General features: G+C 60.1%; 1 protein-coding gene across 3 annotated transcripts in view; it reads right to left on the reverse strand.

Moving 5' to 3' along the window:
- The window catches only part of RAI1 (retinoic acid induced 1), a 106,934-nt gene extending 85,531 nt beyond the window's left edge, over positions 1–21,403 (reverse strand). For all 3 annotated transcript variants that reach the window (XM_082441322.1, XM_082441318.1, XM_082441321.1), the window contains exon 1: positions 20,970–21,403. The gene's annotated coding sequence lies outside the window, so the exon portion shown is untranslated. The remainder of the gene's footprint in view (positions 1–20,969) is intronic.
- Positions 21,404–26,210: the final 4,807 nt, after the last annotated feature.

Consider the following 26,210-nt stretch of genomic DNA (forward strand, 5'->3'; position numbering starts at 1 on the left):
GCTGAGTGATCCTGGAGGGAAAAGGGAGCAGAGAGGGGAGTGCAGGGAAGATGGAGGGGGAGGGGGACAAGGGTGGCGGGGTACCCACTCCTCTATTTCTGGGAGATGGGGTGGGCGGTAGCCTCTGAGGCCCATCAGGCTGCAGGGCCTGAGGACTCTAGGAACCTTCTCCTGCTCTCTGAGCTCTGCTGGCCCCTCAAGTCCCCAGGAAGCCTGTGAGCTCCTAGGTCAGCTCAGGGCAGCTCTCTTGGGGTAAAAGCCAAGTCGGCCGTGGTCAGAGGCCTTTCCCGATCCCTCCCCCACTCCACCCATCACACTGGCCCCTTCGCTTGTTTTTGCAACATGTGCAACACGTTCCTGCCTCAGGGCCTTTGCACGGCCATTCCCCCCAGATGTCCCCCAGGTTCACCGACCTCCCTCAAGTCGCCTGCTCAGGAGGCCTTTCCTGACTCCCCAGTTTAAAGCTGCAAACAGCTCCCCGACTCCTGCGCTATTTTTTCCTCACTGCATTTATCGCTTTCTAATATCCTCTGCGGTACCGTCTCCCATTAGAACAGACGCTCCAGCAGGGCAGGACCTCTGCTCTGTTCATCCACGTGCACCCAGAACAGCGCCTGGCACAGGGCAGGGGCTCAGTAAATGCGTGGGAATGGGTACAACACCCTGTTCTCTGAGACAGGAGGGCCTCCATTTGAATGGTGAAATCTTTATAACGTTCCCCCTGTCGAAGTTTCAGTCCTCTTTTCTCCTGAGACGGCACAGAGAAGACACACGTGCCACCCCTCCCAGCCCAGGCCCACCCCCAAATCAGTGGTTGGATCTGGGGCAGGAAGGGTGGTCATCCTTTTCCTTCAGTCTGCTGACCAACCTGCATCCTAGACGTCACCCCTGGACGTTGCTCAGGCACTGACCGCATTGATCCCCCAAACCTTCCCCATCCCTGTGCAGGGCGCCCCTACCCACCCACCACTCCCCCGGGACCACTGGCCGTCCCCCAGGCTCTTCCTGTGCCTGCCTTTCCTCTTCAGACCCCTGTCCGGCCCTTGCCCACCTGCATCCTCGGCCTGGCTCCTACCTGGTCTCCCTCTCCAAGTGCTGGCCTTCTGTTTTACCCGTGATTCAGCCTCATCTTTCAGCCCAGAGCACCGCGCCAAAGGCCAAAGTCTCCCTCCAGCCTGGCCGTGCCCTGGCCCCAGCCCTGCTGGCCACACCCAACCGCCCAGGTCTCTTGTCACCTCTCAGCCTTTGCTGGAGCAGCACCCGCTGCCCGGCTCGGCAAGTCTGCTGCCCGCCGCCCTTTCAGGGTGCCCCCACCGCTAGCCCCATGGGGGACCTGGCCCTCTCTGGGCCGGGCACCGTCACTCTGCACAACGACCTCCAGCTCCCCACCGTCCTGTGGGCTCCCTCAGGCCAATGAACAGGTGCTCAAGGGACACCTGCTGAATAAATGAATGAATGATGCGAACCAATTAGCGAGAAGGTGAATAAATGAGCGAGAGTCTGAGAAGAAGGACGCTGGAAACAGGTCAGCAGTAACGTTCTGTTTTCTGCCAGGTCTCCTCCACGGCTCACGGTTCTGCGGGACGGACCTGGCAGGGGCACACGTGAACACGGTGCTGACCAAAGTCACGATGCATCAGTTCGAATGGGCTGGGCTATGTTGCTGTAACAAATCCCCCAAACCTCAAGGGCTTAAAGCAAAACAACCAAGGTTTATTTCTCGTTCGCACTGCAGGTCCACCAGGGCGGCAGGGAGGCTCCTGCTCACCAAGTCGTCACACCTGGGCCAAGGGAAAGAGGCCTGGCAGGTGGCCCTGGCAGTGACACACCCAGCCAGGGAGGGACACATGTCTCATTGGCCAGACCTAGTCACATGACCCCAACCAACCACAAGCCGTCGCAGAAGCTCATCCTATCATGGGCTCGGGAGGATGGGGAACCAGGAGTTTGGACCAAAAGCTCGACTGACACCTCTGATGATACCACCACCAATACCAACAGCAGAGGCCACTCATCCAGCACTTCCTGTGCCCTGGACGCTGGCCTGAGGCCCAAAGTGGAATTTCCCTTAACGCTCACGCGTTATTCTGAGGCCAGTGCCACAAACAGCCCCATTTTCCTGATGAGATCACTGAAGCCCAGACACTGAAGTGACTGACTCACCGAGATCACCCAGCTGGGACGTGGGGACCCCGAGGTCGGAACTCACGTTGGTAATTCCGGGCCCTCACGAACTCCCCCATGGAGCCCACTGCTGGACACAGGCTCTCAGCTTCCTCCACCGAGGCCAGCTGGGGGCAAGGACTGCGCTGGTCGGATGACTGTCCCCACCAGAAAGAGCCTCCTTGCCCTGCCGTGTCCCATATCCAGACATCCCCGATGCTGGTCCCAAATTTCACGGATAGAAACGGAGGCCCAGAGGGAGGGGTGACCGGGCCAAGGTCACCCCGTGGGGCTGTGCATGGCAGAGACGAGGTCGCAAGTCCCTGTTCACTGTGGCCTGACTGTCCCACCTGCCCTGACAGCACTGGGTGCCGCGGGCATCCACAGCCTCAACCAGGGACGCTCAGAAGTGAGGGTGCTGATATACACGCCCCCTTCCTGCAGGCAGGTCCACTGAGGTAGTGACCCCAGTTCCAGGCCAGCAAGCCTGTGGCCCTGACCACCCGGGCCGTTCTCTGAGGAGCTGGGCTGAGCAGCCGGCACCTGCTCCCAGGGACAGTCCCATCGGGGAGGCCAAAGAGGGACGGACGGAGGTAAGTCTCTCCTCCAAGGTGTCACCTCCAGGACTTCTGAGAACAAGGCCGGGTGACCTTCAGAGAAGCCACATTGGGGAGGGGGGGTTTGTGCAGAGTGGCAAGGAACAAAAGAAAAGGGGGCAGTGGAGTTTGAGAAAAGAGCCCCCTGGAGTCAGATCCCAGCTCTGCTCTGTGACCTGAACCTCCCCAAGCCTCCGTTTCCTCTTCTGTAAAATGGGGTTGTGAGCGGGAGTACAGATGACGTACCCCATACCTGATACAAACGCTGTGGCCGTTATGGTTGTTATTGGTATTTTTTTGCCCACCACGCCCCCCCCATCAACCTGAGCCCCAGACCTTGATTCACATATTTCTTGAACTACGGGGGTCCCCCACCAGAAAGATTACGGGTGCAGACTCTCGCCCTGGCTGCCACTAGAATGAGCTCCTCTCACCTGGTCCCTCCCAAAGGTTCCGTGCCCAGGAGCTAGGTCAGAAAGAGCCCCCACCTGTACCCAAACCCCGCCCGGCATCCACGCCCCAAGCAGTGCCACTGGCTCAGTGTGGCCGGCCCTCAGCCCAGCCTCCGGGGGCAGCCGTCCTCCCAGCCGCCTCCTCTGCCCGGAAGCCTGGAGTCTCCGAGTCCCCTTACCCACTAAGCCCCCGCCCCGCCAGCTGCTGGGAGTTGGGGGGCGGGGCGCGGCAGAACCTTCCAGCACCTAGGAACCCTACGCCCAGCTCCCCAGCCCAATCCTCGGCCCACAGCGTGTGTGGAGCATCTGCTACGTGCCGTCCACCCTGAGAGACAGAGCTGCGAAGGGCCAGGCCCACTCCCCCACCAGCCCACAGTCCAGCTGCGCAGACCCGTGGGGACACACGCAGGCTTGAAGGCGCACAGACCTGCCCCCCAGCTAAGCGCCTCTGGCCGCCGTCTCACCGTGCCAGCCGCAGCGCCTCCATCTGCACCAGGAGACGGGAGCAGGATCTGCCGCGTGGGTGGTACCGAGCTTCAAGCAGAGCCTGGCACACAGTAGGCGCTCAACCCGTGTAGGCCTCATTTCTCCCCTAGACAGGCCAGGGCAGAGCCAATGGAGACCGCCCTCCAGCTTTCCACCACCTCATTGAACAGGGAGGACTGTCCGCCCGGCTGGGATGCCACCTGACGCCCCTGGCAGCCTGCCCGTTCACCTCCATCCTGTCTGCAAGGACACTGGGCCAGCACGGAGCAGGCCGAGTCCTGGCTGCAGGCCAGCTGTGCCAGGACCCCAGGAAAACAGAAGAGGCCCACCCAGCAGGCCCAACTGCCCCGGAGCCACACAGAGTCACTGCCAACACCCCCCCGCCACCACCTGCACACACACAGTCAGCCCGCAATAAACACCAAGGGTTGTGCTGGTGGAGGGAACCAGGCTGAGGCCAGGCTGTGTCCTGAGATGAGGTGGCCTGAGTTCAGAGGGACGCATCTGGCCCTCTGGGCAGCACGGAGCCACTAAGAGTGTTGAGTGGCAAAGAGACCTCTGCCCACATCTCCAGCCTCAGGCCTCACCTCCATCTGTGCGCTTGGGCTTTGTGTGCTTATCCCTTACTCCCCGCCCCGAACCGTCCGCCAGGCCTTTGCTCCAACTGCCCCCCTTCCTAGAGGGCTATTCCCAGCCTCTCTGAGGAGCTCAAACTCATCCTTCCAGGCCGGGCTTAGAAGCCTCCCCTAACCTTCCCGGTCTGGGCTCAAAGATGCTCTCTGCTTCCCCCAACTTGGTCCTTTTCACACTGCAACACAGGGATTCCCTCCTAAGGCCACCCGCCCAGACAGGGATCCTTGGCAGGCAGAGCCCCAACTTGACAGGGCCGGGGTCGGCGTCCACAGAGGGGCACTGCGTTACCCTTTATGGTTCTGTCTCTGAGGTGGCACGAGGGGAGGGGGACGCAGGAGCCCACTCGGGAGACACGGGTGGTGCAGACCAGAGGGGGTGGGCTGGAGGGGGCTAACGGAGGGGCTGGGGTGCAAGGGGAGGGGAGAGGGCAGGGAGGAGAAGGCCACCTTGGGGAAACCACTGACCAGCTCTCCTGTCTCCCTTCCCTTCTCCCTCTCCCCCCGAAGGAGAGGAGAGTGTGGGAGGGAAGGACCCCGCAGGGGAAGGGGACGTGAGCTGCCCTGGACTGGGGCGCACCCCCGAAGCTCAGCTGGTGGGCTGGGGAGGAGCAGAGGCAGGTCCCACCGGGAACACCTTAAGCCTCAAGGCTCTGGAAGGTTTCCATTGCTCCCACGGCCCCGGGGCCCCCAGCCCGGGCAGCGGGCTCAGGGCAACAGCGCAGCCGCAACCCTTGTGCCACCCCCAGGTGCCATGCGGGGGCAGGACAGCCAGACCAGGCAGCCTCAAGGAACTGACTCCCCTCACCCTGGGCTGCCCCGCCCCCAGCAGGGGGACCAGACCACCCCTGGGGCACAGAGGCTCACCTGGGAGGGGCAGGGATGGATGTCAGGGAGGGTGGGAGAGGGAGGTGTCGGGCCTCAGAGAGGTGACACGGACTGCCCGCCGGGCGCCTGGCATGCAGTGAGTGACCACCATTGTTACTGTGGGTGCCAGAGGGTGAGGCCAGGTCACAGGCAGCAGCCGGTCCCGAAGGGCCTTGAACGCCAAGCCGGAGCTGGCCGGGCGCTGGAAGGGCGGGCGGGTGGGCAGCAAATCAATTACATGAACCCGCACGCAGCCTGAGCCCACCTTGGTCCATCCCACCCCCCCCAGCCTCCCCCCGCGCACCTTCCGGGTAATGAAGGCCACGCAGGCCGGCAGCCGGACAGAAGCAATTAAACCCGTGCTCGAGGCCACGAAGCATTAATGCAGCTCATTAGCAGAAGAACGAGAAGACCCTCCAAGGGCCACAGGACCCCAGGGCTGCCGGGACCTGAGTCCCAAGAGAAGCCCCACCCACGGGGGCCCCGCCTGGGACGGGGTGGGGGGTCCAGGTCCCCGGGGTCCCAGTCCGGGTCCCAAGACTAGGTCTTTGGACGGTGAGGGACGAGGTCCAATGGGGACGGCAGGCGTCTCTCTCCCAAAGAAACACCTGGGGAAACAAGCCTGGAGGTGCGTGTGCCACACAGGGTCCCCAGCAAGGGAGCTGGAACCCAGGTCTCAGCCTGCAGGTGGCTCGTCGATTCAACACGAGAGCAGCAGCCAACGCTGAAGCCAGTTCTAAGCCCTTAAAAATTCTCTCATTTAATCCCTCCCGTGGAGTCACTCGTGGGTCCTTACTGTTGAAACTGAGGCTTGGACAGGGACTTGATTTACAGGGCGGTCTGGCTCCTGAGGCTGGGCTCGTAACCAGGAAGCTGCATCGCCACGGGCAACACAGCCAGGACACCAGGGAGGCGCGGGGCTGTGGCTAGGAGGAGGCGTGCCTTCCCACCCCACCTGGGTGTCAGGCTGTAGGAGGGCCACCAGGCGTGGTCTTGAGGGGAGCAGACCACAATAGTCCAGGTGAGCTGTAAGCTGGAATTGGACGTGACGTCTCCCAAGGACCGCTCCCTGGCAACTCATTGGCTTTTTCCCCCCCCCCAAACACTGGTGGGCCTTCAAGGTGGGTCTGGGGGCCAGATGTGGCAGGACGGCAACCAGTGTGGCACCTGGTCTAATGCACAGCACAGTGTCTGGCAATTAAAGGCGTCCAGGGGCTTCCCTGGTGGCGCAGTGGTTAAGAATCCGCCTGCCAGTGCAGGGGACACGGGTTCGAGCCCTGGGCCGGGAGGATCCCACATGCCGCGGAGCAACTAAGCCGGTGCGCCACAACTACTGAGCCCCTGAGCCACAACTACTGAAGCCCCTGAGCCACAACTACTGAAGCCCGCACGCCTAGAGACCGTGTTCCTCAACAAGAGAAGCCACCGCAGTGAGAAGCCCGCGCACTGCAACGAAGACTAGCCCCCCCGTTCACCACAACTAGAGAAAGCCGGCTTCACAGCAACGAAGACCCAATGTAGCCAGAAATAAAAATAATAATAAGTAAATTTTTAAAAATAAAAAATAAAAAAATAAAGGCGTGCAGGACACACTCGTGGGCAGGCGAATGAAGGAACAGACACCTCCCTCTGCTGCAGAGGGGCTGGGCCTGACGCTCTGGCTTCGTCTCCTCCCAGCTTCCTTCAGCCCAGGGGCAGCCTCTGTGAGAGCAGGAGGTGGGGCCTGAGGGCAGGCTCCTGGGGTCCCCTGGGGCAGTGCCTCTGGCATTCCAAAGTCAAGGCTGTAGCTTGTGATGTCTCGAGGGCCCTGGCGGGGAAGGCAGAGAGCACTGGGAGAGGAGACACCGGCTGCCTGAGCTCCGATCAGAGGTGATGGAGCCGCAAGGGAACTTCTAGCCCCTTCGGAGCCCAGAGAAGGTGGGCAGTGGCCTGGGGCCACACAGCAAGGGTCTCGGTCCCCTGACTCATTCAAGTCCTAGCTGAGCCTTTCAGGGGCCGGCACAGCCCAGCCTAGGCACAGGACGCCTGCTCTCTGTTAGAGAAACTCTACAAGTTTGGCCCATGCCTCTGTCTTGGCTCGTGACAAAGGCGCATCCCCACACGGGAAAGTGTAACAATGCAAACAATTTAATTACTGTCTTTCCTGCTTTGGCCACAGCTCCCCAAGGGCAGGGCTTATGAACAGCCAGATCACAGCTGATTTTAGCCCCGGCACACAGTAGGCCTGTAAACACATTTATCGGCCAGATGAAGTATTGTTACTACAAACAGTCGCAGCGCCAAAGAAAAATGTGGCCGGTGTGGGCTTTCCTGCCTCCCCAAAGCCTTCGGGCACCCCCTGCCCCCAAGCAGCAGGCTCAGGGGCCTGGACGGACCTCAGTGCCCTCGTGGCTGGGGCTGCAGGCAGGAAAGGGGCTTGCCCCCTCCCAAGCCTGACCCTGAGGCCGGCCCACCCTCTCAGCTGCCGGCTGGCCTGCAAAGGTATCATCGGTCCCGGGGGGCCCTCGGCAGCCTCATTAGGAAAGTAGTGACAGACGCGTTAGCTGCTGAGGTGGGGGGAGCTGAGGGCTGTCACGAGGCTGAGGAAAACCGAATGCCACTGGGCCGCGTCTGGGCCGGGAGCTGCAGCTAGCGAAAGGACAGAGACGACGCCCTGGTGCAGAGTCACCCCCAGAGCTGGGACGTGCTCCTGGGACTCGGGGCCCAGAGCCGGGTCTCCGCATCATTCCTTGCTGTTCTTGCTGCCTGCCTCCAGGCTGGACTCAACTTGACGAGTGACCCCCGACGAACCCCTGCCTGCTCTGTGCCTTGGCCTCTGTGTGAGAGGAGCATGGCTGGGAACCAAGCCCCCAAGCACGGAAGAGGAAGCTGAAGCCTGGGGGCTGGGGGGGGGGGGCTGCCGGAGCCATGCCCGGCATTAGGGGCTGCCATGGCCACCACAGGCTGTGTGCCCTTGGACCTCGGTTTCCCCATCCGTCAAACGTGGGCCCAGACCACCTTGACTCTGGAGTTCCCCCTGGTCTCTGAGTCACAGGGCAGGGAAGGCCCGGTTCTGCTGGAAGAGGCCCAGGGCCATCTGCCTCCCTTGAGTCCCCAAGGCCAGTCCTTCCTGGAGCCTGAGGCCCAGCCACACAGGGGTCGCAGAACACAGGCGTGCCAGGCATCCATCCCTCCCAGTGCCCGGGGCTGTAAGTGGATGCTCCGCAACCCAGCCGGCGGCCACTGCCTCTGCCTTTGATGTAAAGTCCTGCGCCACACTCCACGTGCACACAGAAACAGGATGCGCGCACACACAACAGACAGACAGACTCAGCCACACGTGGGGCCCCACTCACAAATGCAGACACACAGAGGAGCACGTGTGTCCTCCCCCCCGTCGTGGACACCACCGCACATGTAAGCACCCAAGACACGCTCGCAAAACCTGTCCCCTCAACTCGTTTCCCAACCGAGACACACACGCACAGACACCAACACAGACACCCCACTGTACACACAATCACACACACGAGCTCACTCTCAGCAATCCGACACACACAGACTCACACACGTGCCTGGATGCAGGAACCATCACCCTCCGTGTACAGAGCCCCCCAAAGACTTACAGACACACGCCACATACACACAGCCCCCAAGCCCAGGAACACACACAGACACACACCTATCTTGCCACTTGGTTAAATTCCACATGGCAGGCAGTGCCCAGCCCAGAAGAGCAGCTCCAGATAAGTAAACTGCTCAGAGCACCAATCTCAGCCCCAACCCTGCCGCCTCCTTGCTACAGGTGAAGTGAAGCAGGCCTTACATATTTTATACATGAACAAACTTGCTGAAAGAATACAATTTATAGGGCCATTGGCTGCAGGCTCCCAACATCCCTCCCGCATCTTTTCACTTCGGAGAGCACACGGCAGTGACGGCAGGTGGTGGCCAGTGGGGCATGCTGTGTGGTACCCCACCCGCCGCCCCTCTGCCTAGGGTGTTATTCCAGGGAAAGGAGCGTTCTGTGATTTTCCATCCACTAAATCCTGCTGCTGCTCAGGGACAGGGCCCTGTGCTCTCTTGCCTCTTCGGCTTTTCCCAACCCTTGGATGCCTTTTAAATGCCAATCCATCCTTGGCAACTCTGATTTTCCAAGGTCTGTTTCACACAGGGCTGGGATGTGTTAGAATCGAACTGTTGAGGAATGGGGAAGAGAAGGCCTGGCAGGAGGGACGGATGGGGGCAAGGGCAGCTTGTAGCTCGAGAGGCAGCTGGGCAGAGGGAGGCTGTGCCTGGTGCCAGGCCCGCACACTCCCGGGGAGAGGCTAAGGAGCCCAGGGCAGCAGAAACCTGCTCCTAGGAGGTAGAGAGGGAGCAGAAGGTGGGCCACAGGACCAACAAGGGGTCTTTGAGTCCGAGTGTGCTGGGCAAAGGAGGCCCTGGATGAGGCTGAGGTCTGGGACCTCGGTGTGGCCTTGCGGTTGGAGCCTGGGTCTCAGCGAGGGCCACAAGTCTTAAACGTACCTGTTCAGGCTGGGTGGCCCCTGCCCAAGCTGCCGATCAGAGTGAGTGGCTGTGGGGAAGGGCTCCTGGGGTCGGCAGATGGGGAGAGGGCGAACTAAGTTAGGAAGCAGCCCCCCAGCCCGACTCTTGTCTGAAGCTCTCCCAAGACCTGGTTGCAGTTCCCTCCAGACTCACAGACTCAGGAAAGAGGAGCAGGTCCCACAACAGGAGGGGAGAAAAGCAGGATGTCAGATGGTACACAGGGGAGGAGTGGCGGCATACTTAAACAGAGACCCCGTGAACGGGGGGCGAAGAAAAGTCAAATGCAGCTGCCTTTGGAGACTGGGAGTTTGGGTGAACTGCTTTTCTTTTAACCTGCCTTATTTTCCAAAAGTCTACAATAAGCCTGTCCTCCTTGTATAGTGATTAAAAAAAAGGTATTAAACCACCAAGTGCCTTACAAAACCAAATATATAGCATGACTCCACATCTTATATTTATTACATTTATCATATGTTGTTTATCACATGCCTAGAGAAAAAATGTTGACAATGGTGTGTCCTGGGGGTAGAATTATACGGGGTTTTTACTTGTTTTACGGCATTTTTATGTTTTTCTAAAATCAACATGTTTATAACCTGGTGATTTTATTAACAAGCTCAGGCCTGAGAAGTTCTTTTCCATATCAAGTCCCTCCCGCAGCTGCTGAAGCCCATTCTCACCCTCCCGGTGCGCGTGCCCCGGGCGAGGCTCGGGAAAGGCCAAGGACGACTGCCCCCGCTCAGAGCCCCCCTTCCTTCCAAGGCCCAAGGCTGCACCACGTCCAGCGGCCTGCCCAAGCCAGGTGGGGGCGGTCAGAGCTCAGCGAGTGCCCCGGGAGAGAAGGCAGCCCGGGAGTGACTAGCGGGCCACCGAAAGGCCGAGGCCCGAAGGGGCGCCAAGCAGGACCGGCGGCTGGCGGGCGAGGGGCAGAGCTAAACCCAGGCCCGCCCCGCAGGGCAGCGCAGGACGCACGGCCGCAGCTCCCCAGCAACCGGCACCGGACGCGGGAGCAGAACCCGGCCGAAGCCAGACCGCCCGGAAGCCCCGCCCCGCGCCCCGGTTCCCGGAAGCCGCGGGCTGTGAGGGGCGGGGCCTGAAAACCCCGCCCCCCCGCCCGGGTTCCCGGAAGCCGCGGGTTGGCGAGGTGACGGGCAGGGCCTGGAAGCCCCGCCCCGCGGCCGCGCGGGGCACGCCGGGAGGGGCGCTGCCATGGCGACGCAACGGCAGCCCCGCCCCGCCCTCCCGGTGTCGCGGTCTCGGCCCCAGCGGCGCTCATCCGCTCGGACGCGCGGAGGCTCCGGCGCGGCCGCGGTGGGGGCGCCGCCGGGAGCTAAGGGAGGCCAGAAAGCGCGGGCGTTTGCCCTCCCGAGGTCGGGGAGGAGAGGACATGGCCCCGGAGGCGATAATGCAGCTGCCTGCGTGTCTGGCCTGCCCGCTCCTGCCAAGCCCTCCCCGAGTTGGAGCTGCGCGCTCCTGGACAGGCGGGCCAGCCCCGCTAGGATCCAGGGTTTGGCCCCGAGATGGCCCCTCCACCACAGTGCAGACGTTCCGCGCCAGGGCCTGGGGCCCGAGATGCTGGCCTCTGCCCACCCACACGCCAGGCATCTGCTGCTGGACAGTGCAAACTCCTCTGCTCGGCTGCCGTCCAGGCCCCCGCAGTGCCCTCCCAGGAGACCCAGCCAAGCTGGCAGCCCGCCAGGCAGACCCTGACCCCTTCTTGGCCTGCATCCCCATAGGGTGGGGTCTCACACGACAGGCCAGGCCAGTCGGGCCGGATGACTTATCTCCCCAGTCCTGTGTGAGTGGCTCTGCCCGGGTAGGTGGGCAAACAAGCCCAGATCTGTTAAGGAGTGAAGTGGCAGGGCTGGGACTCGGCCAGGCTGACTCCAGACGCCTGTCCACACACAGTGGCACTCCCTGCTCCGTGGCCACCCAGCCTGGGCTGCTCCAGCCACCTATCTCTGCCCAGAGCACTGGCCTGGCCTGCGGTCCCCTCCTCCCCCTCCCTCTCCCCCTCCCACCAGCCAGCTTCCCTTCTGAGCCGCCAATCTACAACCACACAAAGCCCTGTTTGTTTGCTTTCTCTGCTGCTCCCCCTGGATCCGATGTCTTTCTCTGCTACCTGCCGGCCTGGCTTCCTCTCCATGCTGCCTTCCCAGCCTGCTGAAGGGAAGGAGGGGCCGACCATACAGCAAGCCCTGCCTCGTGGCCACCCCGTCGTTCCTAGAATCCACCTCCTTAGTGCTGGAGGCTGGGGACCGGCCAGGGCGATCTGACTGAAAATGGCTTTGCAGCCCCCTCACTGCCTCTCAGAATGTAGGGTGTCTTCTGGGTGGGGCAGGAGCGATGCCTGCAGCCAGGGGCTGGGACAGGGGGAGGGGAGCCAGAGCGGTCCAGCCAACCTCCCCTCTCCTTTTGTGAGCAAGGCCTGTTTTGTTTGTCAATCAGGAAGGCTGCCCCTGACTTCCCAGCAACCCAAGGGGGCTGCCAGAGATAAGGAGATGAATGGGACCAGAAACGCCAAATTCGAGGAGGCAGAGGGATGCCCCAGTTTCATGGCCTTCACCCACCCTCACTCTTTCTGGGGGTCCACAGGCTGCACTGGGAGCCTGGCTTGGTAGGTGCCCCCTCAGTGCCCACCCTAGGCAGGCACCTGGGCAGACCCCTCAGCATGGCAGGCACCCTCTTCAGTGTCTTGGGAAGCCCTATCGGCCTGAGCTGAAACAAGGCTTTCACAGGCAAAGAAAAATAAACACCCGCATTCCACACCACCTTTTTCTACCTGCAGAGTGGGGCTGCCCTCTCTCCCGGTTCAAATAAAGAAACCCAACACCGATACTGCACGGAGATACCACAATCTCTCCTGGTTCCTTCTACCCAGGGCTCTTTCATTGCGCCCTGCCGCGCTGGGTGGCCCAGGGCAGGTCCTAACCTCCCGGGGCCTCCCTCTTCCCCTTCCTGTCCCCTTCCATGCACAGTTTAACCCTTACAGCAACTCCAGGGTAAAGGTGTGGTTATGCCCGCTTGACAGATGAAAGGAAGCTCCAATTTCCAGAGACTAAAACTGCTCCGGTCAGAATTCAAGCCCACTTCTGACTCTAAAAACTTCCCACCAGGTCACAGTACTATCTCACAGTCAGACATTATCTGCTGACTGGATGAGTGACCACCATGAGGAGGTGAGCGAGCAGCAGGCAGGGCCTGGCTTTGGCACCCAAGAGATGTGGTTTCCAATCTCAGCTCTGCATTTGGTCGCTGTGTGACCTCATGCAGGTCACTTAAACTCTCTGAGCTTCAGTTTCCTTGATAATCTGTATGAGGCGGTTAATAAGGCTTAGAGAGGACCACCCAGTGCCAAGCACAAAAGCAGGCACTCGTTAAATGATGGCTTTGCTCCACAATCCCTCTCAGCAGCCAAAGAGCCAGGCATACACTTATTAGAGGAACCAGGCCTCTCGCACCTCTGCCTTCTCCCATCTGGCCCTGCTGCCGGGCATGCCCCCTGTCACCATCTCTGGCCCTCCGGAACGCTCAAGCTGAGCTCCCCAGGCTCCTGTCCTGTCCAGCAGACCAGGGCCTCTCTGTTTAATCTGCCAGGGAGGGGGCCCCAAAGGTCAATGTCACCCTAAGGGAACAAAGCCAGCTCCGTCCACATCCTGCTGGACTCGACAAGAGAGAGCCACTCAGTTAAGTCTGATCTGGCAAAACGTCTGTTTTTAGTGCTATTTTGGGCCATGGTGGGGATTTTCTGTGCTCCTCTCAAAGGTACCCTAAACCGAATTCCTCTCAAAGGTACCCTAAACCGAATTCCTTTCCATCTCCCCTATCCCTATCTGCGTTTGAAATGAAAGTATTGTTCTTCCTCTCCTTTTTTTCCTGCTTCTCTTTCCCACCTATCAGATGGATGCAAATGAGGGAAGGGGCAGAGCTGGGACCCCTCAGAGGGCAGCACTCCCCCCACCCCCAACCAGTCCCCCAGAGCACAGCATGCTAGGAGACGCAGTTGCCTCAAACCAGGCAAAGCAGAAAAGTCCTCGGCCTTCCGGTTCTGGAAGCCCTGAGGCCGGGTCATTGTCTGCTGCCGCCCCAGACACACACCAGGCGTCTGCCCCTCCCACCACACACCTTTGCCTTTCTGCTTCTCTGCCTTTGCTTGGGCTGCACCCGCGCCACCGGCCTGGAAGCCCTCCCCCAAGGCCTCCCCTGCGAGGAGCGCCTTCTTAGCTGCAACACGATCACAACTGAATCCACATCTATGAATCATGTCTTTCAGGTACTGTGGGCTTCAAAAGGGCAGGGGCGGCCGCCATGTAGTCACCCGTTTCTCCAGGGCAAGGCGGCTCAAACCCCATCAGCACTCTTGACATTTGGAGCCAGGTAATTTGTGGCGGGGGTGGGGGGGGGGTTCCTGTATATCCCAGGGTGCTAAGCAGTATCCCTGGCCTCGACCCACTGGATGCCAGCATCCCCCGCCCCCGCCCCATGAAGACAACCAAAAATGTCTCGACAGTGCCTAGCATCCCCTGAGGGACAAAATCACCCACAGCTGAGAACCACTGCCCTGAGGCCTGGCACCCCGCCCCCCAAAATGAGTGAATGCACGACTCTCCCTTCCTCCCCCAGTAGAAAGGGTGATTTTTATTTTACCTCTTTTCCTCTTATCATAATCATGTACAAATTTCATTTTCCCTAGCAGACCAGAAGCTTCCAGAATACAGGCCCATTTGACCTCAGCTGTGTATCAGTGCTGATCACCAGTTACCATTTTGCTGCAGGAATGACTCTCAAAGCATCAGAGAGCACCTGACTAAAACCCAGTTCTGCTCTCCCTTCCGCACCCTGCCCTGGGCTCCCGTGTGACTTTGCTTCAGCAGCTAAGCTTGTCTGGGCCTCAAAGTCTCTGCATCATTGTAACAATTCTTTGTCCTGTTAGCTAGTGGGAGGGTTACAACTTCACACCTCTAAAGGAGCTGTAGTGCCCAAGAAGAAATCTTTCAGATGGTTTTTAATTTACATTTTCTGAGAATTATTATTACTAATAGGCAACATCATTAAGCACTTTGCTATGTGCCAAGTACAGCTGATTGCTTTACAGGCATCATCTCATTCAATCCTCTTAAAAGGGAAACGATGATGTCGGTACTAATGTTTCTGCTGTCTATAAATGAGGAAAGAGAGGCCCAGGGAGCTGGAGGAACCTGCCTGAGGACATCCAGAGGTGGTCTGCTGGCCTCTGGCAACTGAGGATGTCAATCAGAAAACCTGTTCAGCTTCAACCCTCGATACTGAAATTACTTCTCGAAGTCTGAAGCCCACCTGGTACAGGGAGAGTTAGACCTTCCCAGGTGGACAGGCCTCACCCACTGGGCTCCTGCTACAGATACCTGGCCCCAGGGCCGCACGGAAGGTCTGACTGGAGAGGTACCTGGCGCAGCGGCCTGCCTGGGCCAGGGCTTGGGGGCGGGGCTCGGAGGGCTGCCACCCCCTTCCCGGGTGTCAGCCCTCTCCGGAAGGCCCTGGCTGGACTGCCTTCCCTCAGTGCCGAGCAGGTGCTGAGATTCTTCAGGGCAGGAATAAAAAAGAACCATCCTCGAGCACCTTCTGTGTATTTCTATGTATTAAAACAGGCTCTGTCTTAAGAATTTTATCTGCATCAACTCACTAATTCTCCCAACAACCCTATGAGGCAAGCGCTGCCATTTCCCCCATTTTACAGATGAGTAAAGCAAATAAGTAACTCGTCTGAGTTTGCAAGCGGCAGAGCCAGAATGTGAACCCAGGCAGCTGAACTCTGAAAGGTGTTCACGGCCAAAAAGTCTGTGTTTACGGCTGTGTTCCCAGCACCCTGGTGTGCGGGAGATACTCAGTATGTGATTTATGAATGAATGCACAAAGAAATGAATGGGTTTGTGGTTACACTGCCGCCCAAGTCCACCTACAGCACAGGGGCAAAGCCCCTTTGCAAACCGAAACTCTGGCCGGAAAACTGTAATTCTCACCTGCCCCACCGGGGGACAGAGACACGCAATCCATCCACCTCAGCCTGGCTGGGGAAGGAACAGGCACCAAACTCCTGGTTTGGGCCAACGTCGCCGCAGGGAAGGCTAGGGGAGGAGTGATAACAGCGACCCCTTCCCCCACAGTCCTTCAGCAGAAAGAGTACTGGTCCCTGCCGAGTCCACGCGCCAGCAGCCAGGAGGGGCCTGTGACTGTGCCCGTTTCAAAAGGGGGGAGACGGAGCCCCTGAAAGGACGGTGGCACCTGGATGTGAACCCGGGCTGGCCTGTGTTTCTGACCCCATGCTTTCCAGATCACAGAGCACACTGAATGCAGCAGTTACCGCCCCCTCTCGGACAGGAGGGGAAACGTGCTGGGGCGGTGGGGGGGACTGGGGAGGGGGGATGGAGAGGGCGTGACTTTCCTGAAGCAGCAGCTGGAACTCAAACCCTGTCCTGACTCCAAACCCAGGGCCGCTCCCCTGCTCAGCCCTGCTGCCCAGACTGGACTGAGGCATGTCTCCAGGGAGGGGACGGGAGGAGAGGGGGCCAAATGCAGCGTAGTCTGCACCAGCTCCCTTGGGACCCCCAGCCTGGGGCCCGTCCTCACCCTGAGGGGCCCCAGCCCCCCCCACTGGGCCCCTACACCTCCTAACTGACAGCTCCCCTCCGGGCTTGCGGGACCCCTTCCCCCTGAGGCCGATCACCATGCAGAAACTGGACGCCTGCTGTCCACTGGCCCTGAGCATCTCATCTCCGGGGCCGGCAAGCCCAGGGCCAAGGGGCAGAAACGTGGCGGGGAGGGGGTGTCTGCTGGGTGAGCGACGATCGGCTGGTCACGCCAGAGCCCTGGTGCTCCTGGCCCGTCCTTCTGTCCTTCCTGACTAGGCGTCCTTTCCCACGTCGCCCTCTCCTCCTCCTCCCCACCCGCCCCACCGGTGTCCCACCACCACACACACTATCCACACAGATTCGAGAACCAGTAGAGCAAAAGCTCTCCTCTGGCAGCCGAGCCTCATCTGCACCTCCAGCTGCTGGCACCCACCCTGGTGTCACATTCCAGTCTCGGATCCCGGTGACCCACCCAGGCACGGGGCACGGCTCTGCCTCAATCCCGGGAAACAGGACGAGCCAGTTTCTCCTCAGCCCCCCAGAAGGAGCAGGGGCCCCTCTCTGGCCTTGCCCGTCTCCTCTGAGGGTGATGAACAGAATCCCCTGACTGGCGCCCCAAGAATCCCCAAGATCCCACAGGGGCCCCCGAAACAATGCTGGGCTCCCCCGCCCCACCTCACCCAGCCCTTCCTGCCGGGAAGACTTCTGAGGGCCCTGCGCCCCCGGCCTCACCCTTGGAGCTGGGGCCGCAGAGAGGAGGCGGCCTAGCTCTGGGCCTGGATGCCCTGGCCTCCTGGGGAGGACAGACACCGACAGAATTACCGATAATTCTGTGATAAACGCTATGCCTCAGCCGTAGACAAAGGGAGATGACTCAGTTCTGCCGTGGAGGTCAGAGAAGGAGGGGACAGGACGTCTGTTTGGGTCTCGGGACACAGGGAGGAAGGTGAAGGGCAGCCCAGGTGGAAGGAACAGCTTGGGCCAACGTACAGAGGCAGTAATGCCAGGGCTGCATCCTGGGAGGGGGCTCAGCTGTGGCAGGAGGGGACGGGGCTTGAGTGGGGCCAGAGCAGGTGGAGGACCAGAAAGGCCTGCACGGCGTGGGAAGGACTCCAGAGCAGATCTTGATTCAGAGGGCAGCAGGAGCCCCGGGGAGTCACTGCCGTGGTTGAGAAAGGGCACTCTGCAGTGTGGCCCACGCTGGGAGGGGGCAGGATGGAGGCAAGGAGGCCAGTGAGGAGGCCGCGGCAACAGCTAGCCTCTCCCACCACGTTCTTTCTGAGCCAAGTCCTCCCTCCTGGCCACAGGACACCGGCCATGCCCGCTGCAGCTGCCGAAGGATCGTTGGTGCGTTCCCTTTGCCAGCAACGCCCCCTCATCCCCTACCTGTGCTCCAAGCACCTGCTCCAAGCCCCCTCTGCCAGGAAGCCCCCACCTCCACAAAGCCCCAACTCTGGTCAAGTTGGGACGTACTCACCCCTGGATCCTAAAGCTCAGGCTACCTGCCCGCCACCCTGGAACTGGATTCCGTGGTCCCCTCTGCCCCTCCCCGCGTGACCAAGTCCCGCCAAAGACACCGACCCACTCCTTCCCTCGTTGTCCCCAGAACACCTGCCAGTGTTTCCGTGCAAGGCCCTGCTTCCTGCCAAGACCTGGCACGAGCTCCCACTTGTCCCCTTGGGTACCATCTGGTTCTCACCCCTGGGCTGTGACCTTGGAGGCAGGTGCATTAAGCACAGGACTTTGAAACGGGGGGCCCTTGGAAAATACCTGGTGGGCCAGTAAGCCCAGGTGCCTCTCCCGAAGGAACGCTGCCCGGTGTGCAGGGCTCCGCCTGGTCCTGCCTGCGGAGCCACGCGTCGCTGGGGGGACATCCCTGCCCAGCCACAGGCGCCATTAAAGCAACGAGGTGCAAACGTGGACGGCCATGGGAAGACAGTGGTGATAATAATGGTGACAGTGGCAGCTAACGTTTATTGGGACAACTACTGTTCTCAGCTTCACGGGTTGACGTGGACTCACTCGCTTGTTAAAGCTTCACCACAGTCCTGTGAAGCTGGTACTGTTATTACCCCCGTTGCACAGATGGGGACACAGAGGCACAGAGAGGTGAGCAACTCATTCAGGACGTGGTGGAGCCAGGAGACACCCAAAGCCTTGCCCTGGAGCACCTCACCTGTGACCCCGCCAAGACAACAGGAAGGAAAAGGGAGCTGACCACTAAGGGCCTGAGGGGCGGTCTCGTTTGGGGTAAGAGGAAACTATGTATTTGTGTATATGATACATGTATGCATAAGAGAACAGCAAACCATATTCAAGGTGTTAACTGGGGTTACCTGGGGGGGGCACTTTTACTCTGTGTACTTCTGGGTTATTTGCATTGTTCGCAATGAGAACAAATCCATGTCTTACCTGAGTAATTCAAAAAGAAGAAATTGAGAGAAACTGTCAGGGCCTCAATTAATGTTTGTTGAATGAATAGAAGGCAGACTCATTTTCTAGGCCTGTTTTTTCAAACTCTGGGTAGGACCCATTAGTGGATCATGAAATCAATTTAGTGGGTCACAGAAAGCAATTAAAAAAAAAAACAAAACCCAAATAGACTAGAACAGAAAGTATCAAACCAGGGTACATAACAGAGTAAAGAGCTATTTCACTAAACTTTTTTTTCCGTTACACACAGTGGGTGTGAATGGAATTGTGACCTAAAATGCATTTCTTACTATAGGTCACAGCTGAGGGTTTGGAAGCCACAGTCCAGACTAAAGAGTCTAAGGAGGAATAAGCAGGGTCCCTGCCTGCAGGGGCCTCCTGGTCCACAGGGAGAGAAAGACCCTTACGGAGCGGGTGACCCCCCTCTGTTTAGGAAGCTACAAAAGCTTCTGGCTGTTGGGAAAGGTCACACTCAGCCCACTCCATACTCGGCTTCTGGGGCCAGGATCACCCCTGGACACATTCTCCTTCTTTCCAAGCCTCTTGCCTGTGAGAGCCTTTGCCACAGTTTTGGGGCTGAGCCTCCCCCAAACCAGAATGTCTATGTCCACTCCTCTGTTACCCAGAAGGCCACTTTTCCTAAGGACTCCCTTCTGGACACTCCTGAGGCCCTCACTGTCAAGGGGGAGGGGTGGGAAACTAGAAGATTCCTTTCCAGCTTCCAGATCCTGAGGCCACGTCCCAGGGAAGCCTCTGGAAATGCAGCTGTGTGGTCAGTCGGGAGGGGCCTCCACTGAGTCTGCAGCGAGGGCTGCCCCCACCCAGGGTACGCCTGACCCCAGGCAGAGCCAGGTCTGAATGGAGGATGCGGTGTGGGGAGAGAGGCAGAGCCCCCAGCCTGGGGCTCCCACGGCGCTGGCGCCTCCACATCAGAATTCGCCTAACCCACCCCGCCTCCCCTCCCCGGGCAGCAGACAACTAAAAAAAGATAAAATAAAAAGAAGTAATTCCCCTGCTCTGACGTCAGCGCGAGGTCTTAACAGCCCAACAGCGGCATGAAACTGGATTGCAACCAGATGTAATGCCCTTGAATCCTCAACACGCCGCTGCGTTGGAAGACAAATGGGGGGGGGGCACTCTGGGTGGAGGGAACCGTGAGGGTCCCGCATGGGTCCCGGACCGGAGCCTGCGGAAAGCCTGGGAAGCCCGGGGCCCGGGTCGCCATTCAGGCGCGCTGCCTCCCCTCCCCCAGCCCCCCAGTAGCGCATTGTTACTCTCGGCAGCCGTCTCCATTCAGGCCCTGAGCCCCAGCGCCGCGCCCGTCGGGGGCTGCCCGAAGCAGGGCACGGCTCGGGCCGCACTCCGGCCCCTGGCGTGGATTTGAGGACGACCCAGAGCCCAAGAAGGGAAATAGCTCGCTGGGAAAACGGGCGCCCCAGGAAGCTGGGGCCGCCGCGGCCTCGGGCCTGTCTGGTGTTTCGCTTCCCCTCCGCCCCTCTTCGGCCGCCCCCGGCGACCAAGGCTCCAAATGTCAACTCCGCGACCTGCAACTCCCCCCCCGCCGCGCTCGGCGACACTGCCTTGCGCCCGGTCCCCGCGTCCTCCTCCCGGGTCCCCTGCCTCCCAGGCGCGGAGGCGCGGGGCCAGGGACCCGACCGGCGCGCCGCCGTCCGTCCGGGGACACGGGACTCGCGTGGCCGGAGCCCCCACCGTGACGTCACCCCGAAAGGCCCGCGCGCCCCGGGCCTGCCCGCGTCGGAGCTCCCCGGCCTCCGGGGCCGCTTCCTGCCGGGTCGCGCGGCCTGCGCACAGGCCCGGGCGCCGCCGCCCGCGAGGGGGCACCGCCGCGGGCTCCGCTGAGAGCCCCGCGCGCCACCCCTCCCCACCACGGCCCTCGCCGTCCCTCGAGGCCCTGGCTCCCACGCCGTGGCCCCGCCAGGCCCCGAGTCCCCCCGGAGAAGTCGGCTCCCCGCCCCCCACCCGGACGCACTCACAAAGCTCGCCTCCGGCCCCGGCGCCGCGCGAACGCCCCGGTCCCCACCCGCACTCGGCTGACCCCCGGCGCCACCGCGCGCACAGCCCCCGCACCCGCGACCCTCGCTCCTCGCGCCCGCACCCCGCAGCTCCCCGACGGCCATCCGGTGACCTCGCGCCCCCCGCACACAAAGCACTTCCCCGCAGCCCCCCGCCCCCCCGCCCGGTGCTCACCTCAGCGCGCGCTCACTCGGGGGCCCGGGGTCTGGCGTTGCGACTTCTCTGCCCGGAGACCCGGGCGGCCATGGGGGTCGGGGCGCGGCGGCCCGGCCGGCCAGCAGCCAGGCAGGAAAGAGGGTGGGCCTCGGCGCCCCCTCCTCGAGCCGGCGCTCGGGCGGCGGTCTGGGCGGCCTGCTCGGCGCGCTCTCGCTCCGGTCGCGCCTCGCTCCGCACCTCGCCTTCCGAGCGCAGCCGCGGGCAGGGGCGGCGCCCGGGGCGCGGGGACCGGGCCCTGGCTGCGCACTGCCGGGCCTGCTGGCGTCGCAGGGCCGCGGGGAAATGCGGTCCCCTCCGCGCAGGAAGAGCCGGCGGCGGGCGGCGCACGGGGGGAGAAGACAGCGAGAGCGCGAGGAGAAAAGTTCCCGGCCGCCTGGCTGCGCTCGCTCGCCGCCCGGGAGCCAGGTGGGCCGCGCGCCCCGACAGCACCCCCTGGCGGCCCGCGCCCGCCGCGGACCTGGGGGGAGGGGGCTTGGCCGGGGGACTCCGGGGGAGCCCTCAAGGACTCGCGGGCCGGGGTCGGGGTCGGGGCCGGAACCTCGGGCGGAGGACGTGGACCGGCACCGGTCTTCAGATGCTCCCAGGCTCTGGCCGGGTCCCTGGGCCAGGCTCCCGCCCTCACCCACCACAGCCCTCCTGTGACCTCCCCTTCACAGTCTGGGAAACGTTCCGACCTCTAAGCTCAGTAGGCCGCCGAGCATGGATTTCTTCACTTACTGGCACCTCGCTGGACGCAAAATCAGCAGAGACAAGTGGTCCTGTCGTCATGGGGCTGGCACCCTGGTGGGCAGAGACAGACAGCAAACAAATGCTTCCACACGTGAGGAAGATCGTTCCAGGGAGTAATGAGCGCTAGTCATTAGTGAAGTGAAGAACAGGGGCTACTTAGCCAGGTGTGGGCAGGGAACTGACCGTTCCTGGCAGGGGGAGGAGCAAGTGCAAAGGCCCTGAGGCAGGAGAGAGCAGGGGGACAGGCAGAGCCGTAGGGCTACCAGGGCCTGGTGGGGATCTTGGATGCAATTCTAGTGCCATTGGCAGAGCTTGGGCAGAGGAATGCTGAATGAATGGGTGAGTGAACCTATTATGAGCTTACAGACTCCCTGACTTCCTGCCCCAAAGCCTCCACTCGCCACAGCTGAGGCAGAAGGCCTCCTGCTTCCACCCGGCCTCTGGGGTCTGTTGGTCCCACGAGCAGGGGAGGGTTCTCAAGGAGTCAGGGTCCCGGGAACTTCAGCATCCTCACCTGTAGGTAAGGCCAGGTGGTGGGTACGGTGCTCTTACTCTGTGACAGAGGACTGTCCCCCTGTCTACACGTCCTCTCATCTGATCCTGACACCCACGGCCCCTCCACCCCCCAGGAGGCAAACCCACCACTTTTGTTCACGAGGAAACTGAGGCACAGAGCAGTGAAGTCATCTGTCCAGGGTCTCAAGCTAAGGTGACAAGCAAGACCCAAGACCTGCACCCAACTCAGCCACCACCCCCGAGGGCGAGCTTGAGAGCCGGACAGAAGTGGGATAAGAGGGTGCACAGCGTGGTTTTAAGCACAGGTTCTGGAGGAGACAGACCTCGTCTCTAAGTCTGGCTTCTCTGGGCCCAGCTGGGAGGCTTTGGAAAAGCCAGTTAACATGCTGAGTCGCAGTTTCCTCATCTGTAAAATGGGGGTAAGAGTAGCACCTACTTCCCGGGGTTCCTGAGGAATAAAGGAGGTGGGAGTGTGGAGCGTCGAGCCCGGAGCCTGGAGGCTGTGAACGCTGTTAGTACTTTAGGTCACAAGCTAGAGGAGGGGGAACGGGGCTTCCATACATCCAGGGGCTTCTACCCCCTGCCGTGTCCAGCCTCCTGCCCTCCCTGCCCTCCCCTGCTCTGGGGAGAACCCAGGGAAGGCCTGGCACCAGGGACCTCAGTGGGCGGTGACAAGAGGGGGCGCCCCTGGGGGAGGAGGAGATGGCGTGGTCTAGGCACTAACCACTGCCATTCTGAGCGCTTGTTGTGCGCCAGATGCTTTCCGTGGGTGTGAGTTTCCTAGGGCTGCTGCGACAAATGACCACACATTTAGTGGCTTAAAACAACCCAACTTTATTCTTTACAGTTCTGGAGGGCAGATGTCCGAAATCAGCATCAACAGGAGAGTCCGTTCCCTGCCTTTTCTAGCTTCTGGAGGCCACGTGCATGTCATGGCTCGTGCCCCCTTGGTGACCTCCAGGAACCAGAAAACGCAGGAAATAATTGCTTCTGTTGTCACAGCTCCTGCTTCCTCCCTTGACCTGCTTGCCTCCTCTTATAAGACCCTTGCGATTCCATTCGGGCCGCCTGGATAATCCAGGAGACTCTCCCATCTCAAGACCCTAATTTAAGCACACCTACAAGGACCCTCCACCCCGTGTTTTGCCACATAAGGGAACATTCACAGGATCCGGGGATCAGGACCCGGATATCTTTGTGAGCCATTATTCAGCCTCACACTCCATGCATCCTCTCAGTGCTCCCTCATCACAACTCATTGTACAGATGAAAGAATTGAGGCTCAGAGAGGTCAGTCCCTCATCCAAGGTCACACAGCAGGTGAGCTTATTCACCTCTCCCATGCATATTAATTGAGTGCCCACCGTGGGTCAGACACTGGGTTAGGTTCTGGGTTGCCATGTAAGAGCTACCTGTGAAAAACATGCTGTGGAGCCCAGGCACGAAGTGTCATGACCTGGTCCTGTTGAGGAATTCAGGGAAGGCTTCCTGGAGGAGGTGACCTGTGAGCTGAGATCTGGAGGGTGATCCTTAGGCCTCTTCAGAAGGCTGGGTAGCCCAATTTAGGGAGGGGAGGCTTCTGAGCAGGAGCGTGCTCAGTCTGCTCTGGGCACCATCAGGGGTCGGTCAGCAGAGCCAGCCCCCGGGAGATTTCTGCTGAGAAGCTACTTGTCACCTTTCGTGAGATGTGGTGGGAGGTAAGGCGGGAGTGGGCCTGCTGCCCAACACAGACACGCAGTAAAGACAGTGTTGCTACAAAGATGTCGAACTTGCAGCCCCGAGGTGGGATCCAGGCTGCGGGCTTGTTTTGACTGGAGAGAAAAGTGTCTAAAGATTTTGGAGTTGAAATACCTTTAAGGAATCTAAATTCTTGTGGCCCTACCACTACCCACACCCACATTTAAATCACCAACTGCCCCCAAAGGCACTGGATTTGAGATATCCTCCCCCCTCCCCAGGGGTCTTAAGACTCAGTTTTGCATCTGTGCCTTGGCCTGGAACTCCCCCTCGGTTTTCTCCTAGGCCAAAAGGAGACAATGACTCCCTGCTGAGGGAGAGAGGTCCCCGGGGCTGGAAGACAGGGAAGCGGGATCCACCTCCGGACAGACTCCCGTACCCTGAGGGACTGGCTTACTGGTGGCTCGCCTCCGTGGGGACGTCCCCAGTTCGGGAGCCCCCCTTGCTCACACGGAAGACCAAGCACAGGGAGGGGAGGCACCTGGAGTGGGGTGTGCAGAGTGGGCTGCAGATGCGTCTGAGGGCCCAGCTTGAGCTCCGCGCAGCCAGCCTGCCTACCCGAGGAAGCTACATTAGGGAGGGATAAAGCCCTACCTTGTCTCAGCCGTTGTGGATCTCTGTGACAGAGAACCTTTGTCCCAGCTCACACACCTGTCTCTTGGTGGTTATCACACCTTGATTTCCTGGGGGAACATTCCTTCCCACTATCTGCCCATGTGGTTCAGCCTGGGCTGACACTATCTCTGGGAGAACAGAGATGTTCATAGGATTCAGGTTTAACCAATCAAAGTGCCCCACTTCCCTGGCTACAGTGGCTGGTTCAGGGATGGCCACATGACCCAAGGCTGCTGGCAGTTTTGCAGGAAGCATTGAGCTTTGCTGGAACCTCCAGGGGGTGTTAAGCTGGTTGGTTGTGGGCCTGAGAATAAAGCCAGTTTGTAGGAGAGCAGTGTCAAAACACACGTAGAGACATCGGCTGGGCACCTGGATCCAGCTACGCCTGAAGCTCAATTACACACAAGCCAATAAGTTTACCTGTTTACCTAAACCAGCCTAAGTTTGTTTTCTGTCGCTTGTCTCAAAGAGAACTAAGGCTGATTAACCTGGAGAAGAAAAATTAGGGTGAGGAGGACAGGGGACTGACTTCTTCAAAGATCTGAAGGGCTGCCCTGGCCTTGTGTACTCACATGCAGGTTGTGGGTTTCCAGTGAGTGGAAAGACCTGAAGCAGCATTTTGACTCTTTATGTGGCAGAACTTTCCCACAATAAGAACTGTTCAGAGGGGACCATGCACTGCCTCAGGACAGAGGAAGTTCCCTCCTTGGGGCTGTGCAAATAGGCAGGATGTGGTGGAGGGGAGTCAGGCTGGCTGCAAGGACAGCGGTCCTGTCATCAGATGGATACGAGCTGGGACCTCAGACCAGCTTTAGTGGACAGCTGGGGATCATCAGTGACTCCCAATGTTTAATTGTAAAATATTTAAGATAGTCAAGAAGGTACGAGAAATATTCAGGGATCACCCCTGCATCCACCACTGTCAGCTCGAGAAATAAAACCTCATCGATACAGCTGAGCTCCTGGTCATAGACCCCCTCCAACTTCAAGCTGTTACTACGTGGGCACCGTCCTCAGGCTTGTGCAGGTCACAGGTCTTTCTCAAACAGAGGTTTGAATTGCCATACTTTCAGGCTGTACAGATTTTTTTCTCATTACCAGTGGTGAAAACAAAAGCACTTAGGTACTAATAAAACATGAATATTTTTCTTCCTTCCTTCCTCCCTTCCTCTCTCCCTCCCTTCCTTCTTTCTTTACTTCTCTCTTGTAATAAAAACCTATGACAGAAGCAGTCCCCAAACCATTTCTTACCTAGTTTATATGAAAGCTATTGCGCCCCTCCCCTCCCAGCCCCTACGCCCCGCCCCCTCGCCCCCTCGCCCCCCTGCTCTGTGTCTGGGCTCGGTCTCCCCTCTGCACACTGTGGACGATCACACTTTCAGGGCTGTGAGGACTGAGGCTGAGATGAGGCACACCCAGCACTTGGCACGTCCCCTGGCGCGTGTGTGGTGAGAGCCAGGCTCTGGCGCTAGTGAGGATGACGGTTATCCAGGCGAAGTGCCCCAAGCTCTCCGGCCCCTCCCCTGCTCACCCGCCTGGTCCAGGCTGTCCTGTATCCTGTCAGTTCTACGCTCTGCTCCCTCCTTGGTCGCGGCCTCTGCA

Source organism: Balaenoptera physalus, assembly GCF_965194825.1.
Source record: "Balaenoptera physalus genome assembly, chromosome: 20".
Taxonomy (NCBI): Eukaryota; Metazoa; Chordata; class Mammalia; order Artiodactyla; family Balaenopteridae; genus Balaenoptera; species Balaenoptera physalus.